The 16,333-nt window shown below is 38.6% G+C and overlaps 1 protein-coding gene across 11 annotated transcripts in view; it reads left to right on the top strand.

Moving 5' to 3' along the window:
* The window catches only part of LPP (LIM domain containing preferred translocation partner in lipoma), a 758,565-nt gene that overhangs the window by 439,467 nt on the left and 302,765 nt on the right, over positions 1–16,333 (top strand). The window lies entirely within an intron of this gene.

The raw sequence follows: 16,333 nt of genomic DNA, 5'->3' as shown, positions 1-16,333 counted from the left end.
AAAAATACCTATATCATTTGAAATACTTATAACCTTAAAATTTACTGTAGACCATTATTTTGAATACCTGTTCGCTTGCTTACCAGCTGCATAACATTCCATCAGAACAATGCACCGTGATTTTCTCAACCATCTCCTAATAACTTATTTTTAAATATACAATCAGTGTTAAGTTACTGTCATTTTGATAGCTCTTCGTTGCCAGTTTACCCACCAGAGAAATGGTTTCAACTTCGAGTTGTACCAGTCATATAATTAAGCATGCACTAGCATATTCTCACAGAGATTGTGTTTTATTATTTCTTGACCTGTTAGTTCAACACCAGGCACTTTATGGTAAACTCCTGGCCTGACTGGAGAAAATCACATAGGCCCTTGAGGCAATGATTCGGTGTTATGAGGTCACTTTTAAGTAGACTGTCGTCTTGCCACATCCCTAGATTACAGAACACACTTAGATTGAATTAACCCTCACCACAATGCCGTTTTTTCCAGCGCTAATCACATGCATCCTAGGGACTAAGTGTTCTGTATTCTTTGGGTATTTATATAAATTGAAGCCTCAGAGACTGTCCAATATTAATGACATACCATCTCATTTGATGGTTATTGGGGGGAAAAATTCCCTAAAATACTGGATTTCTAGGTGTTCATATGATGATATGTTAGTTTTATGAATGAATGAGTGCAGGGCCTCCCCTGGGTCATTGCTTCTCTGTTGAATAATTAGGAGTTAAGAAAGGAGGACTTCAGGCAGAATCTTGGTGCTCCCAATTGCCTAAATTTTATTTCTGGGAAAACAAGTTGACATACTGGCATCCATGTCTTCAATATCCAGGGAGCAGTTTGTCTTCAAAGTATCTTATACCCATTCAGAATTCTGTGAGAATTAATTAAGTGGAGAAGTTTCAAAGACAAAAGCTGATCTGGAGTACAAACCATGGTGTACTGTTTTTGCAATTTCAGCCTCCTGAAGGTATTAAGAATAGCCCCTCTCTAGCTGTCAATACACGTTCTCAGAGCCAAAGCATTAAACTGTGAAATTAACAAGGGCTGATACAATGATGGAAGTAAGACATCTTTATGTCTCTCTGACAAGAACTCTTTGGAGGACTTGTCAGGCAGTGTGTGTGTGTGTGTGTGTGTGTGTGTGTGTGTGGTTTAAGAGTCCATCAATGAATGAAAATTATATTAGTAGTGTCCCTGTATTGGTAGCACTGTTTTGAACTCAGTGAACCTGATTAAAATACTGTGATTTTAATTTCAAAAGTAATCTTTGAGATCATTTTAACCATTCACCAGTTTTCAGTTACCACACATGAGGTAATTTTTTCTTTAATGTAGAAAATACAGAAACTTACAAAGATGAAAATAAAAGCTTCTGTTAATTGCATCAGCTGATGCCATTTTAACATTTTAAAAGTATTTTAAAATCATTTAACATTTTTTACTACGTCCCTTCCTTTTTTACTGTGCAAACACACACACAGAAGTTAGGATACTACAATATTTTTGATGTGTATTAAATTTTAAAATAATTTATTTATTTCATACATATTATTCAAAATCTATATTTTTATGTATATGTATGTGTAAATATATACACACATCAGAGGAAGATCTATATCTTTCACAATATATGATTGTGTTAGAAAAGTATATACTCTAAAATCATCGCCTTAAAATAACTGCTATTATCATTTTGGGAATAGATCCTTCTAGCTATGTGTGCGTGTGTCTATGTGTATGTGAGAGGTAGAGATAGATGTATATATTGATAAAACAGTGTTCCCTAATCTGTTTTTAAAATGGATAACTTTCTTTTTCTTTTTTTTCTTTTTTCTTTTCTTTTTCCTTGCCTCTTTCCCATCATTTTTTGTTTTTCTGCTCTAGTAATAGACACATAACAAAGTTCACCACCTTAATCATTGTAAGGATTCATTTAGGTGGCGTTAAGTATATTCACACAGTTGTGCAATCATAATCCATCTTTAGAACTTTTCTACTTTCCCAGACTGAAAATGCACATTCGTTAAATAATTACTCGACATGCCTCCTCTCCCCTCACCTCCTTGTTAACCACCGTTTGCTTTGTCTTCATGAATTTCATTACTTATCGTATATCATTGAATTCATACTGTATATATCCTCTTTAACTGGCTTATTTCATCTTAGCCTAATGTTTTCATGATTCATTCCTGTTTTAGCATGTTTCAGAATTTCTTTCTTGTTTTAAGCTGAATATCACAACATTTATGTTTATACTGCATTTTGTTTATTCATTCATCTGTCAGTGGACACTGGTTGCTCTCACATTTTTGGATATTATGAATAATTCTGCTATGAACATGACTATATGGATACTTGATAAGAGTCCTTCCCTGTTGTGAGTTCTTTAGGGTAGGATATCCAGAAGTGGAGTTGCTGGATTATTGATATGTTTTGAAACATTTTAATAATACAATATTTCATTATAGGAATGTTCCATCATTTATTTAACCAGTCCCCAAGTACTGATTATTTAAGTTGCACATAATACGTTATTTTTATAAATTACATTGCCAAGAACATATCTTGAAAATGAAGGTTTAACCATCTATGATTATTTCTTTTGGTTAAATTCTTAAAAATGAAAGGTTGGCTTTTGTTAGGACTTCTGATACATATCACTAAATTAGCTCTCAAATTGCCCACAAGAAGTTTACAGAAACAAATATTACCTTCGTCCCTAAGTCTGAATTATATGAACATTGCCCTTTGAAGACAGTTGGGATAATGCCCTCCCATCACACATAGCCCCCAACTCCAGGTATAATTCCCTATTCTGCTTTAACCTAAATAGGTGGTTCTCAACTCCAGTTTCAACAGAAAATCATTTCTTCCTCCCCTTTTTAATTTCCAGATTTCACTCCCCAAGTAATAGGTCTAAGATAATTTGTATCTAAAAAGCTCTAAGAGAAAGACACTGTGTTTCTAGAGCACTCAGTGATTCTGTTTGCAGTTAGACTTGAAAAGTACTTCTGGATATATAGAAGCATATCATACATTGTGCTCTTAGTCTGTTGGATTGTTTTCTATCTCATGGGGTCATCTATCAAATGAAAAGTGTATGACTGGAATGAGCAAGGAATGCAACCATGGGTATTAAACCCTGAATAATGGAAGACAATCAGTGAGGGGACTCAAGATGCAAAATTAAGTCATTTTCTATATTAAGGGCTTGGAAAAAATGGTAAGTAATTTTTCTTGAGCAAAAAACAAGTAGCAAAAAGAAAAAAAAAAGGATGCATGGCATTATAACTGAAATAGGTAAGCTAGGGTTTCTTTTTTTCTTTCCTTGCACTATGTAAACTCAAACACCAGGTCTGTCCATTCATTTATCCCGTCATGGTTTATTAAGTACCTGCTTGGTGTGAAATTTAATGATAAGATCAAGCTCTTTTTGGCCAGTAAAACTCATTGCAAACATTCAGAATTTACTATTGGTATCACTCAGTTTTGAATGTCCTTATGACTTCTTTTGTATAAGGATAGTATTAGAAGGAAAAGAGACATGAGCATAGTCCCCTCAAGTCTGTGTCTTGAGCAGTGAAGCTCCTTTTTTGGTGGTTGTTATAGAACGACTTTTATGTGAAGAATAAGATAGACTAGTCATTTAGAAAGGAGGATAAAATGACAGTATTCCTAGATCTTGTTTGTTGTTCAGCTAGAGTCAATCTGGGGAAGTAGTGTGAATTTTCCAGTGTCACTCAGCTCTAAATAGTGGCAAAGCTGGGATTTTTTGATCCTGAATTTTACTGCAGGACCCTTCAATTTAATTGATCATCCTCTAGGGCACTATTTCTATCTGCCAGTATCCTTAACTGAGAATAGAAGTTGGAAAATGCACCTCCTGCAGTACAATTGGCCTGTAAAAATCCTTCATTTGGCTTCCTCATGTTTGCCCAAAAAAAAAAAAAATGAGCATAGCTTTAAAGTCAGAAGAGGAACTCTGATCCATTTTCCACACAGCAGTAATCAACTGACACAGCGCAGCACAGCACAGCAGCTGCCTTGCACCACGGGCTTATTTTACACAGCTCATGTCCCTCGGTTGTTTCCCAGATAACAGTGCTAAGTATCACTTGCTGTCTGTTGCACCATTTACTCCATTAGTTTTCTTCTACACAGAAATATTTTTCTGAACCCACATAGACTGAGAAGGCCTCTATGTTTGTTTATGTGAATTTCTCATATGTGGTTTATTTTACTTTTTCTTTACCCAAGAATGATAGTAGTGTTTAGTTGCTCAGTTGTGTCCAACCCTTTGCAACCCTTCGAACTGTAGGCCGCCAGCCTTCTCCATAGGATTTTCCAGGCAAGAATATTAGAGTCGGTTGCCGTTTCCTTCTGCAGGGGATCTTCCTGACCCAGGGTTCGAATCCACGTCACTTATGTCTTCTGCATGGCAGGTGGATTCTTTACCCCATGAGTCATCGGGGAAGAGAAGTAGAATGGTTTTTAAAACTTCAAACTACAGAACAGAACTAGGCTGCCTGGGTTGAATCCTAGGTCTGCCATTTGCTAGCCGTTAACCTTGCATAAATACATGTTAAAGATACATATGCTTCAGTATCTTCATCTGGAAACTAAGGATAAGTAATAGATTCTGTCTCAAGGGTACCTGTGAGGAGTAAGTATAAACTGCATTGGATACAAAATGTTTACGCAAAGTAAATGCTTTATAAGTGTTTACTATTATTATATCTTTTAAAAAATACCAGTTGGTATTTTAGTTTGTTTTTCCTGCCACAAAGATATATGGATGAAATACATAGTTCCAAGTGACAAATGGCCATTAGGTTTTGTTCAAATAAATTTACACAACTGTTGTGAAAAGAAAATTGAAGCTGAAATATTTGTAACCCTATCTTCTAACAAATCAACCATCACTCTTTCCATAGTTTGTCTAGTCCTTGCCCATATGGAAATACCATTCTGTGTAGCCTCAGTTGTATTGTACATATGATTGATTTCACATTCTGTGTTTTTCATTTAACATTTACATTTTCATTTAACATCTTAAGCATATTTTCATGTGTTTATAATATCTAGAACCAAATTTAAGGAAGGGGATTTGAGTTTTATGTTGCTGTGTATATGTCAGACTTTAGCTTTTATATATTTTCCCTTTCTGTTACCTTAGAAAGTTTTCGTTCCAAATAGAAGTCATTTTTGCTCACTACAAACATTTTTGTAAAAAATTTGAATGAAGAATTATTTAGTGCAGCAACTTTGATTCCCTTTGTCTTCTTGTGGCTTTAGCAACTATCTCAGTGCCTAACATAGCAGAATTTCAGTAAATTTTTGTTGAATAGATACTTTGGATTATTTAGATTTTATGGGATTGGGATATTATAGTTATTTGATAGTTAATTCAAAATATGTTTCCTTTCAATGTTTGTTAAAGATTATTTTTAAATGTTTTAGTTTCTTTCTTTTCATGGTACAGTTATTTAAAATTTGCCACTTGACTCTTTCTGTAGGGGATTTGAGTGAGTATCAAGTAAAACTTACATATATAATCTGACCATTAAAATGAAAATAAGCACTTCAGATGCTTCTTTGAAAGATAGTAGTAATTAATAAATTCCAAGAGTAAAGTCCTTAAATTATTTAGAGGGAGGAAGAGACTAATGAGGTTACTGTAATTAAGCATGCATTAAACATATGAGACTTCCTTGATTATCAAGTAATGAAATGAGATACCTTATATTTTGCCTTTTTTTTTTTTTTTTTTTTTTTGCAATCTGACAAGAGAAATGCATTTTTCTTGGGAGACCATTATTCATTTATTCAAATATTTGTTAAATGCCTATTATATGCTATTTGAAAAAAGACAGTGAAAAGCAGCAGTAAAAAGGGGACTGTCTCTAACCCTATGAAAAGAGACGTACACAAGCGTGATACGTGCAGAAGAGGAGAGATAGAGTGCTCATTGTGCCAGAGGATTTGGGCAATGTTTCACTGAGGAAACTGACACTCAGGCTGAGACTTCAAGGGTTCTTAGAAATTAGCTCAATATAGAATCCAGAGAGAGGTGGGGAAGCACAGAGATATAATCCATGAGATGGCAGACAGTCTGGCACGTCAACTATGAAAGGAAGTCAGTGTCAGAGAGTGACATGACGTTGACCTCTCAAGGAGAGGCAGAAGAGAGAGACTGGGTCCCAATCACTCCACTAAAGCACTGAAGACTTTTCAGCAGGAAAGTAATGTGATTAGATATGCATTTGGGAGAAATCACTCTTCCTATACCCTCTTACGGGCTTCTCTCATAGCTCAATTGGTAAAGAATCTGCCTGCAATTCAGGAGACCCGGGCTTGATTTCTGGGTTGGAAAGATCCCCCTGGAGAAGGAAATGTCAATCCATTCCAGTGTTCTTGCCTGGAGAATCCTATGGACAGAGGAGCCTGGCAGGCTATAGTCTATGGGGTTGCAATCAGTCGGACGCGACTAAACCACCAAACCACCATACCCTCTTACAGGTGACGCTAGTGGTTAAGAATCTGCCTGCCAATGAAGGAGATGCCAGAAATGAGAGTCTGATCCCTGAGTCAGGAAGGTCCTCTGGAGTAAGGAAATGGCAACCCACTCCAGTATTCTTGCCTGGAAAATTCCAGCACATTCCAGCACTATGGTGGGCCATAGTCCATAAAGTCACACGAACATAACTGAGCATGCACATCCCACCATTCTTACTTAACTCTTCCTACAGAATGAAGGATTCATTAAAGGGGAACAAGCATAGACACTGGGAGACCAGAGTGAGTGCTGTTGGATAAGTCCTTGTGGAGAGGTGGTGTAGTGTCTTGGAGTTGGCTTACAATAGAGGAAATGGTGTAATGCAGATGTTGCCTCTTTAAGGAATAAGATCACCAGGATTTGATGCTTGAATGGGATGTGAGGGAGAGGGTCAAGAATGACTTCTAGTGTTCTCATTTGAAAAACACCAGAATGGACAAGAAAACCAAATGAAAGGCATGAAAAGCAGATTGAAGGAAGATGCTGAAACAGTTTTTAACATCTTGAGGCTGAAGAGTGTCTGAGACATCCAAGTAAACGCATGAAATAGACAGTTGAATATTTGGACCTGGTATTTCAAGTATAGATGGGTTCTGCAGATAGAAATTCAGGAGAGTGTTCATACAGAGAAGGTATTTCAAGTTGTGGGCATAGTTCTGGAGAGATTTAATAGAGAGAGAGGAGAAGAGGTCCTGTGTCAGATAAAAAGGATCATTATTCAGGGGCCATTGGGCAACATGTTGACTCAAGTTGTCAGTAGCACTTTTATAAAAATATTGGAAAAGTACTTCTGGCAGAAAGCTATAAAGAGGCTGGGTCCTTGCTACCACTGTCGAATAGACATGGTGGTTCTTGACTGCCCTTTCTATTACAGAAGACAAATTTCTACCTATGACCATGATAATTTGATTTTTCCCTGGTGGCTCAGATGGTAAAGAATCTGCATGAATGTGAGAGACCCAGGTTCAATCCTTGGGTCAGGAAAATCCCCTGAAGAAGAGAATGGCAAGCCACTCCAGTATTCTTACCTGGAGAATCCCATGTACAGAAAAGCCTGGCAGGCTATTTTTTATGGGGTCACAAAAAGTCGGACACTACTGAGCGACTAACACTTTCACTTTCAGCTTGCAGTTTGACTTCTTCCCAACTTATGAAAAAAGCAAGTCAGTTATTAAAACACTGTAAGGTAATTGCTTTAATGGAGGTCTATACAAAGCCCATTGTGGCTATGATTAAAGTACTGTAGAAATCCTTCTAGGTGATTTTCATTTTTCTATTAAGCATTTTGTGAATATCATCAACATGTTAATCTCTGTGAGCTATTGGGAAGAGGATAGTATTTTAGGATGTCTCCCTGTTCCCCAGCAGTTTATAATATGGTACAGGGGTGAATACATAGTAACTGTTGAATGAAGGTCTCTAGACTTCTGGAAAGACATTACAGAAGAGGCATCATTGGAGTGGAATGCCATTGCCTTCTCCTGAAGAATTAGTAGCAACTGCCAAACAGAAGATGGCTGTGTCTGAGCAACAAAGGAGATACATAGTGGAGAGTTATAAAGAACAAGTCATAGATGGTAGAAGGAGGTCCTGGCTAACAGATATGAGTAGACACATGAGTGTATGGTCTATTCTTATCTCTACATAAGCCTAATATTGGATGTATACTGTGAGTGATGGTGGAAATAGGGAGGTGGCTGGACAGGAAGGCAAGGGCTAGATTGCAGAGTCCTTATAAAGTGTATTTAAAAAGGTAGAGAGAATAATAAGAAGTTCAACACAAGGCAGAGTCATTTGCAAATGAGTCAGGATCAAGTATTCACATTAGACGTAATATCACTGTGACAGTACCAAGGAGATATGGGAGAGAAATAACATTAGGTCATGACTATAAAGAGCTCTGAAAAGTGATGATGAAAGCCAGAACTGGGAGAGAGAAAGTGAGACTAGGGTAAAGTACAGGGATGCCAGAGATATTAAGGGCTTATGTAGAAGACGTACCCCTCGTCCAAGGTAAGGAGCAGTGCTGCGCTTTGCTGGAGCAGCGTGAAGAGATACCCCACGTCCAAGGTACGAGAAACCCAAGGAAGACGGTAGGTGTTGCAAGAGGGCATCAGAGGGCAGAGACACTGAAACCGTAATCACAGAAAACTAGTCAATCTAATCACACGGACCACAGCCTTGTCTAACTCAATGAAACTAAGCCATGCCCTGTGGGGCCACCCAAGACAGGTGGGTCATGGTGGAGAGGTCTGACAGAACGTGGTCCACTGGAGATTGGAACGGCAAACCACTTCAGTATTCTTGCCTTGAGAACCCCATGAGCAGTATGAAAAGGCAAAATGATAGGATACTGAAAGAGAAACTCCCCAGGTCGGTAGATGCCCAATATGCTACTGGAGATCAGTGGAGAAATAACTCCAGAAAGAATGAAGGGAGGGAGCCAAAGCAAAAACAATACCCAGCTGTGGATGTGACTGGTGATAGAAGCAAGGTCCAATGCTGTAAAGAGCAATATTGCATAGAAACCTGGAATATTAGGTCCATAAATCAAGGCAAATTGGAAGTGGTCAAACAGGAGATGGCAAGAGTGAACATTGACATTCTAGGAATCAGCGAACTAAAATGGATTGGAAAGGGTGAATTTAACTCAGATGACCATTATATCTACTACCATGGACAGGAATCCCCTAGAAGAAACGGAGTAGTCATCATGGTCAACAAAAGAGTCTGAAATGCAGTACTTGGATGCAATCTCAAAAATGGCAAAATGATCTCTGTTCGTTGCCAAGGCAAACCATTCAATATCACAGTAATCCAAGTTTATGCCCCAGCCAGTAATGCTGAAGAAGCTGAAGTTGAATGATTCTATGAAGACCTACAAGGTCTTTTAGAAGTAACACCCAAAAAAGATATCCTTTTCATTATAGGGGACTGGAATGCAAAAGTAGGAAGTCAAGAAACACCTGGAGTAACAGGAAATTTGGCCTTGGAATACGGAATGAAGCACGGCAAAGGCTAATAGAATTTTGCCAAGAGAATACATAGGTCATAGCAAACACCCTCTTCCAACAACACAGGAGAAGACTACACATGGACATCACCAGATGGTCAACACCAAAATCAGATTGATTATATTCTTTGCAGCCAAAGATGGAGAAGCTCTATACAGTCAACAAAAACAAGACCGGGAGCTGACTGTGGCTCAGATCATGAACTCCTTATTGCCAAATTCAGACTTAAATTGAAGAAAGTAGGGAAAACCACTGGACCATTCAGGTATGACCTAAATTAAATCCCTTATGATTATACAGTGGAAGTGAGAAATAGATTTAAGGGACTAGATCTGATAGATAGAGTGCCTGATGAACTATGGATTGAGGTTCGTGACCCTGTACAGGAGAACAGGGATCAAGACCATCCCTATGGAAAAGAAGTGCAAAAAAGCAAAATAGCTTTCTGGGGAGGCTTTACAAATAGCTGTGAAAAGAAGAGAAGCAAAAAGCAAAGGAGAAAAGGAAAGATATAAGCATCTCAATGCAGAGTTCCAAAAAATAGCAAGAAGAGATAGAAAGCCTTCCTCAGCGATCACTGCAAAGATATAGAGGAAAACAACAGAACGGGAAAGACTAGAGATCTCTTCAAGAAAATTAGAGATACCAAAGGAACATTTCATGCAAAGATGGGCTCGATAAAGGACAGAAATGGTATGGACCTAACAGAAGCAGAAGATATTAAGAAGAGGTGGCAAGAATACATAGAAGAACTGTACAAAAAAGATCTTCATGACCAAGATAATCACAATGGTGTGATCATTCACCTAGAGCCAGATATCCTGGAATGTGAAGTCAAGTGGGCTTTAGAGAGCATCACTACGAACAAAGCTAGTGGAGGTGATGGAATTCCAGTTGAGCTATTTCAAATCCTGAAAGATGATGCTGTGAAAGTGCTGCACTCAATATGCCAGCAAATTTGGAAAACTTAGCAGGGGGCACAGGACTGGGAAAGGTCAGTTTTCATTCCAATCCCAAAGAAGGCAATGCCAAAGAATGCTCAAACTACCACACAATTGCACTCATCTCACACACTAGTAAAGTAATACTCAAAATTCTCAAAGCCAGGCTTCAGCAGTACATGAACTGTGAACTTCCAGATGTTCAAGCTGGTTTTAGAAAAGGCAGAGGATCCAGAGATCAAATTGCCAACATCCACTGGATCATCGAAAAAGCAAGAGAGTTCCAGAAAAACATCTATTTCTGCTTTATTGACTATACCAAAGCCTTAAATATATGGATCACAATAAACTGTGGAAAATTCTGAAAGAGATGGAAATACCAGACCACCTGACCTGCCTCTTGAGAAACCTGTATGCAGGTCAGGAAGCAACAGTTAGAACTGGACATGGAACAACAGACTGGTTCCAAATAGGAAAAGGAGTCCATCAAGGCTGTATATTGTCCCCCTGCTTATTAACTTCTATGCAGAGTACATCATGAGAAACGCTGGGCTGGAAGAAGCACAAGCTGGAATCAAGATTGCCGTGAGAAATATCAATAACCTCAGATATGTAGATGACACCATCCTTATGGCAGAAAGTGAAGAAGAGATAAAAAGCCTCTTGATGAAAGTGGAAGAGGAGAGTGAAAAAGTTGGCTTAAAGCTCAACATTCAGAAAACAAAGATCATGGTATCTGGTCCCATCACTTCATGGCAAATAGATGGGGAAACAGTGGAAACAGTGTCAGACTTTATTTTTCTGGCCTACAGGATCACTGCGGATGATGATTGCAGCCATGAAATTAAAAGACGCTTACTCTTTGGAAGGAAAGTCATGACCAACCTAGATAGCATATTCAAAAGCAGAGACATTACTTTGCCAACAAAGGTCTGTCTAGTCTAGGCTATGGTTTTTCCAGTAGTCATGTATGGATCTGAAAGTTGGACTATGAAGAAAGCTGAGTGCCGAAGAATTGATGCTTTTGAACTGTGGTGTTGGAGAAGACTCTTGAGAGTCCCTTGGACTGCAAGGAGATCCAACCAGTGTATCCTAAAGGAGATCAGCCCTGGGTGTTCTTTGGAAGGAATGATGCTAAAGCTGAAAGTCCAATACTTTGGCCACCTCATGCGAAGAGTTGACTAATGGGAAAAGACCTTGATTCTGGGAGGGATTGGGGGCAGGAGCAGAAGGGGATAACAGAGGATAAGATGGCTAGATGGCATCACCGATACGATGGACGTGAGTTGAATGAGCTCCCAGGGTTGGTGATGGACAGGGAGGCCTGGCATGCTGCAATGCTTGGGTCGCAAAGAGTCAGACATGACTGAGCAACTGAACTGAACTGAACTGAACTATGTAGACGACATGGTAGTAGATTAGATTGGAAGCGTGTGTGCACATGTACACATGCGGGGGTGTGTTTAGGGAATGGGTGGGTCATGGGTGAGAAGGGTAGAGGAATGTTAGTTGTTATTCCACTTTGGGCATAAAGGAAGTTGAGGGCTTGCTCCCAAAGTGGGCACGAGATGTGCACTTATAGCCCCTTGTCTGTTCTTGTTTCTTGGCCACAGCCAGTTCTTTCTGGTAGTGGAGACATCCATTCAACAGTTGTTGATTATTTATCAGTCCTTCCTCAAGACTGCAAACTCCTGGGGGACAGGTAGACATGCCCTCTTCATCCTGGAATACTACTCTCCTTCCATTAGCCTGTCAAGCTTTCCATGTTGAAGAAGCCTAGAGAATGATTGATCGACAAACAACCATATTAAAAGACTGCTACAGAGATTCGAGTCTCAGGGAAAAAATATATATGTATGTGTATATGTGTGTGTGTGTGTCATCTTTAAAATGTGCATGATTTTCAAAATTAAAATGTTAAATCATGATAAAACTTCAAGAATTCCTGCAAAAAAAGAAAAAGAAATGAAATGCCAAAAATAAATATTTGGAAATGTCTAATCCAGTAAGTAGAAAAGATTCGCTATGTATTTAATTGAATATGTGGGCCAGGAAAGTGTTGCCATAGCTCTCTTTTACCATGAAGAACATAAATAAATATGCTTTAAAATGATTCCTGTTCTTTACCCCCTTCCACCTCCAATGAGGTAAAGAATTTTAAATTGCAAATGAAAAAAAATTATAGCTAAATGTGCTATTTTCACACACGTAACTATGAGATAGAAAACACTCAGAAACATGCCGGCACATACACAGCAGAATTTATAATATAGTTTTGAGAATCCTTCTCATCTAGTGAGCTGTTTCCTAGAAGAATGCAGTGGCTCCTGAAATTGCGCCCTGATGCCTTCCTTCAAAGATGTTAGGAATCTTTAAGCCAGTGTGTGTGTGTGCACATGTGTGCATGTTCACCAAGAAAGAAAAAGAGAAATTGGTTGAAAAAAGTTGCTTCTAAGGATTAGGATTAATTCTTTGTTGTTTACTTTATAAATATGACTGGTTTTCATCTTCAAAGTATGTGACTGTTTGGGGGCAGACTCCTTTCCAGCTGCGGTGTAGAGTATGCCTGCCGTTAACCCAGTTGCTCTGTCACTGTCTCCATTTATAGTTGGGTTTGTAAAGTGTTTAAAATAGGAACTCTGGGTTTCTGCTGATCTTGAGTCATCAAAGAAAAGAAAAGCTTTATTCGTTCTTATATTCAATTCCATTCATGCAGACATTTTTTTAAGATTGACATGGTTGACTAAAAAAATCTAACTTTATATGTTTTTAGGTTCAAACTGAATCTTCTGTACTCTCTTCTTCAGAATATCAGGATCTTACTGAGTATTTATCTTGGAGTTTTTTCATGAAACAAAGTGAAAGTGAAGTCGCTCAGTCGTGTCCGACTCTTTGCCACCCCGTGGACTGTAGCCTACAAGGCTCCTCTGTCCATGGGATTCTCCAGGCAAGAATACTGGAGTGGGTTGCCATTTCCTTCTCCAGGGGATCTTCCCAACCCAGGGATCGAATCCAGGGATCGAACCCGGGTCTCCCTCATTGCAAGCAGACTCTTTAACCTCTGAGCCACCAGGGAAGCCTGTTTTTTCATGATATGTATTTTAACAAATTGCTTAATGTGGAAATAACATCTTCTATTGGGTACTATTGGGAGGACCTTCCTAGAGAGGGAAATGCTACTCCACCAAGACAAGAACTTTCACGTTACTTAAATTACAAAAGGAAATGGCAAGTTGGCCCTATGAGAGGCTATCTAAAAAGGGGGAAAAAAGATAACTCTATTCAACAGTTTCTTATAACTTAACAGAAAACTAAATCTAAAATTACAAAATCCCTGGGAAACTACAACTGAGACAAATCACTAATGATAGGAAAAGATAGCTGTCACAGTCTGAACCCAATAAAAATGATAGCACACAGAAACCAGCCCCTTCCAAGGAACTGATTTATAAATGTCCTGTGTATATAGGTCTATTGGGGTATAGAGAAGCCATTAGGGATGAAATGATAATCTGGGGCTAGCAGAGTCAGAACTGTCTTCCTGTACATTTAAGAGGACCAACGTGCAGGGGAGCAGTTGATTGTGAATAGGAGAAGAGTGTGTTGTAAAAGACAGATCCTCGAAAGGACCAGTGACCCTCCACGGTTGATAGCTAGGGACATCACAATCAGGTTGCTGGAAGAAATGTGACTCAAGAGTTTTTTATTTTATTTTTTATTTATTTATTTTATTTTTTTCCCTTTTTTTAAATTTTATTTATTTTTTTATTAATTTTTTAAAAATTTTATTTTTAAACTTTACATAATTGTATTAGTTTTGCCAAATATCAAAATGAATCCACCACAGGTATACATGTGTTCCCCATCCTGTACCTTCCTCCCTCCTCCCTCCCCATACCATCCCTCTGGGTCGTCCCAGTGCACTAGCCCCAAGCATCCAGTATCGTGCATCGAATCTGGACTGGCATCTCGTTTCATACATGATATTTTACATGTTTCAATGCCATTCTCCCAAATCTTCCCACCCTCTCCCTCTCCCACAGAGTCCATAAGACTGTTCTATAACTTAACAATAATGTATTGGTTTTGCCATATATCAAAGTGAATCCACCACAGGTATACATGTGTTCCCCATCCTGAACCCTCCTCCCTCCTCCCTCCCCATACCATCCCTCTGGGTCGTCCCAGTGCGCCAGCCCCAAGCATCCAGTATCGTGCATCGAACCTGGACTGGCGACTCGTTTCGTATATGATGCTGGGCATACACACTCAAGAGGTTTTAGTATCTGTCGACAGGGGCACTGTTGTCCTCTTTGGTTTAACACTGATGTGTTTTCACCTTCTACCTGCTCAATGAAAATAGCATCCCCTAGTCACTGTGACAATAAAAGGCATTGCCACACATTTCTAATCTCTCCCTGGTCCCTAGGTGACTCCCTCTCCAGCTGAGAACCACTATACGTAATTACATGTCCCTGGGATTGTTTTAATGTTTATCTCTGGCTGAGATCACCATAAAGCTATCCTCAAAAAGCCATATATCTAAATAGATCTACTTGGATATTATGGCGAGAATAGGATAGCTGTACCATGTCCAGCCCCACAGCCACATCCCAGGAGGGAAGGAGGAAAGGGGAACACTAGGAAGGGATGATGCTATGTCAGGAGAGCTCTAGTTTTTCCAGAAATGCTTTGCATACATCTCATTGGCCTGAGCTGCATCATATGGCAACTCCTGCATGCAAAGTAATCTAGGGAAGTGTGAGCATATTGCTGCTCTTAATAAAACTGAAATCTTTTGAGTAATGAAGAAGGGGAGTGTGTATGAGAAAGCAGTTAGCAGCACCTGCACCCCTGCCATGTATATCTCTCTAATGGCTTGGTGTGAGTAAATGACACTAGAATAATATGGTCTTATATTGTTTTTTGTTATACATATTGGAATTTATTTGGAAATTAATGAACAACCAAAATAGGGTGTAGTTATTCATTTCTTGTATTAACAAATCTAATCATAGTAGGGAAGAGCAAAATTAAAACATTGTTACTGGCATGTTTACAGATCCCTAATAGATCAGTGCCTCAGGATGAATGTTTGAATTTCCAGCCTTTACTTATTCCCAGACTAACCAAGACATCTCACAGTTAAGCAAAAGGTCTCTTAATCTTTGTGCTCTTGGGTCCTTTTTAGGATATTCAGCAAGTATTTTTGAATTGAACAAATGAATGCAATAGAAATAGAAGACATAAGGGCAGAGAAGGCTGCTTTTGTGTTATCTTTAGTAAATCACTGTTAACAGGAATCTTTGATCCTAAACTTAGTATTTCTTTGATTGTGCCAGGGGTGTATGTTTATTCCTCTCAATGCTTCTCATTTTTACTTTCGTTCCCTCTGTTTAGCCCTTCCCCTCTCTTTTTCTAGTATTGCACTTTATGGTGATCAAGTCTTTGGGCAGTTTGTTTGAGATCACATTGTTCAATTTATTTTCTCTTGGCTCTGATATTTCAGTATATATTTTAAAAAGTCATTACCAAGTCCACTGTCATAATTTTTTTTTCCTCTATTTTTTAAAAAAGAGCTTTCTCTCTTACATTTTGATTTGGGGGTATTCTTTGTATGTGGTGTAAAGTAAGGGTCCAGCTTCATTCTTTTGCATGTTGATGCCTGGTATTCCCAGCACCACTTATTATAAAAACTATCCTTTCCCCATCAAATGATCTTGGCACCCAAGTCAAAAATCAAGTGACCGTGTATGCAAGGGTTCATTTCTAGGTTATCTGCTCTATCTCATTGGTCTATGTTTGTCTTTATG

The sequence above is a fragment of the Bos indicus genome, chromosome 1, assembly GCF_029378745.1.
Source record: "Bos indicus isolate NIAB-ARS_2022 breed Sahiwal x Tharparkar chromosome 1, NIAB-ARS_B.indTharparkar_mat_pri_1.0, whole genome shotgun sequence".
Lineage (NCBI taxonomy): Eukaryota > Metazoa > Chordata > Mammalia > Artiodactyla > Bovidae > Bos > Bos indicus.
This window is presented reverse-complemented; position numbering and strand designations above follow the sequence as displayed.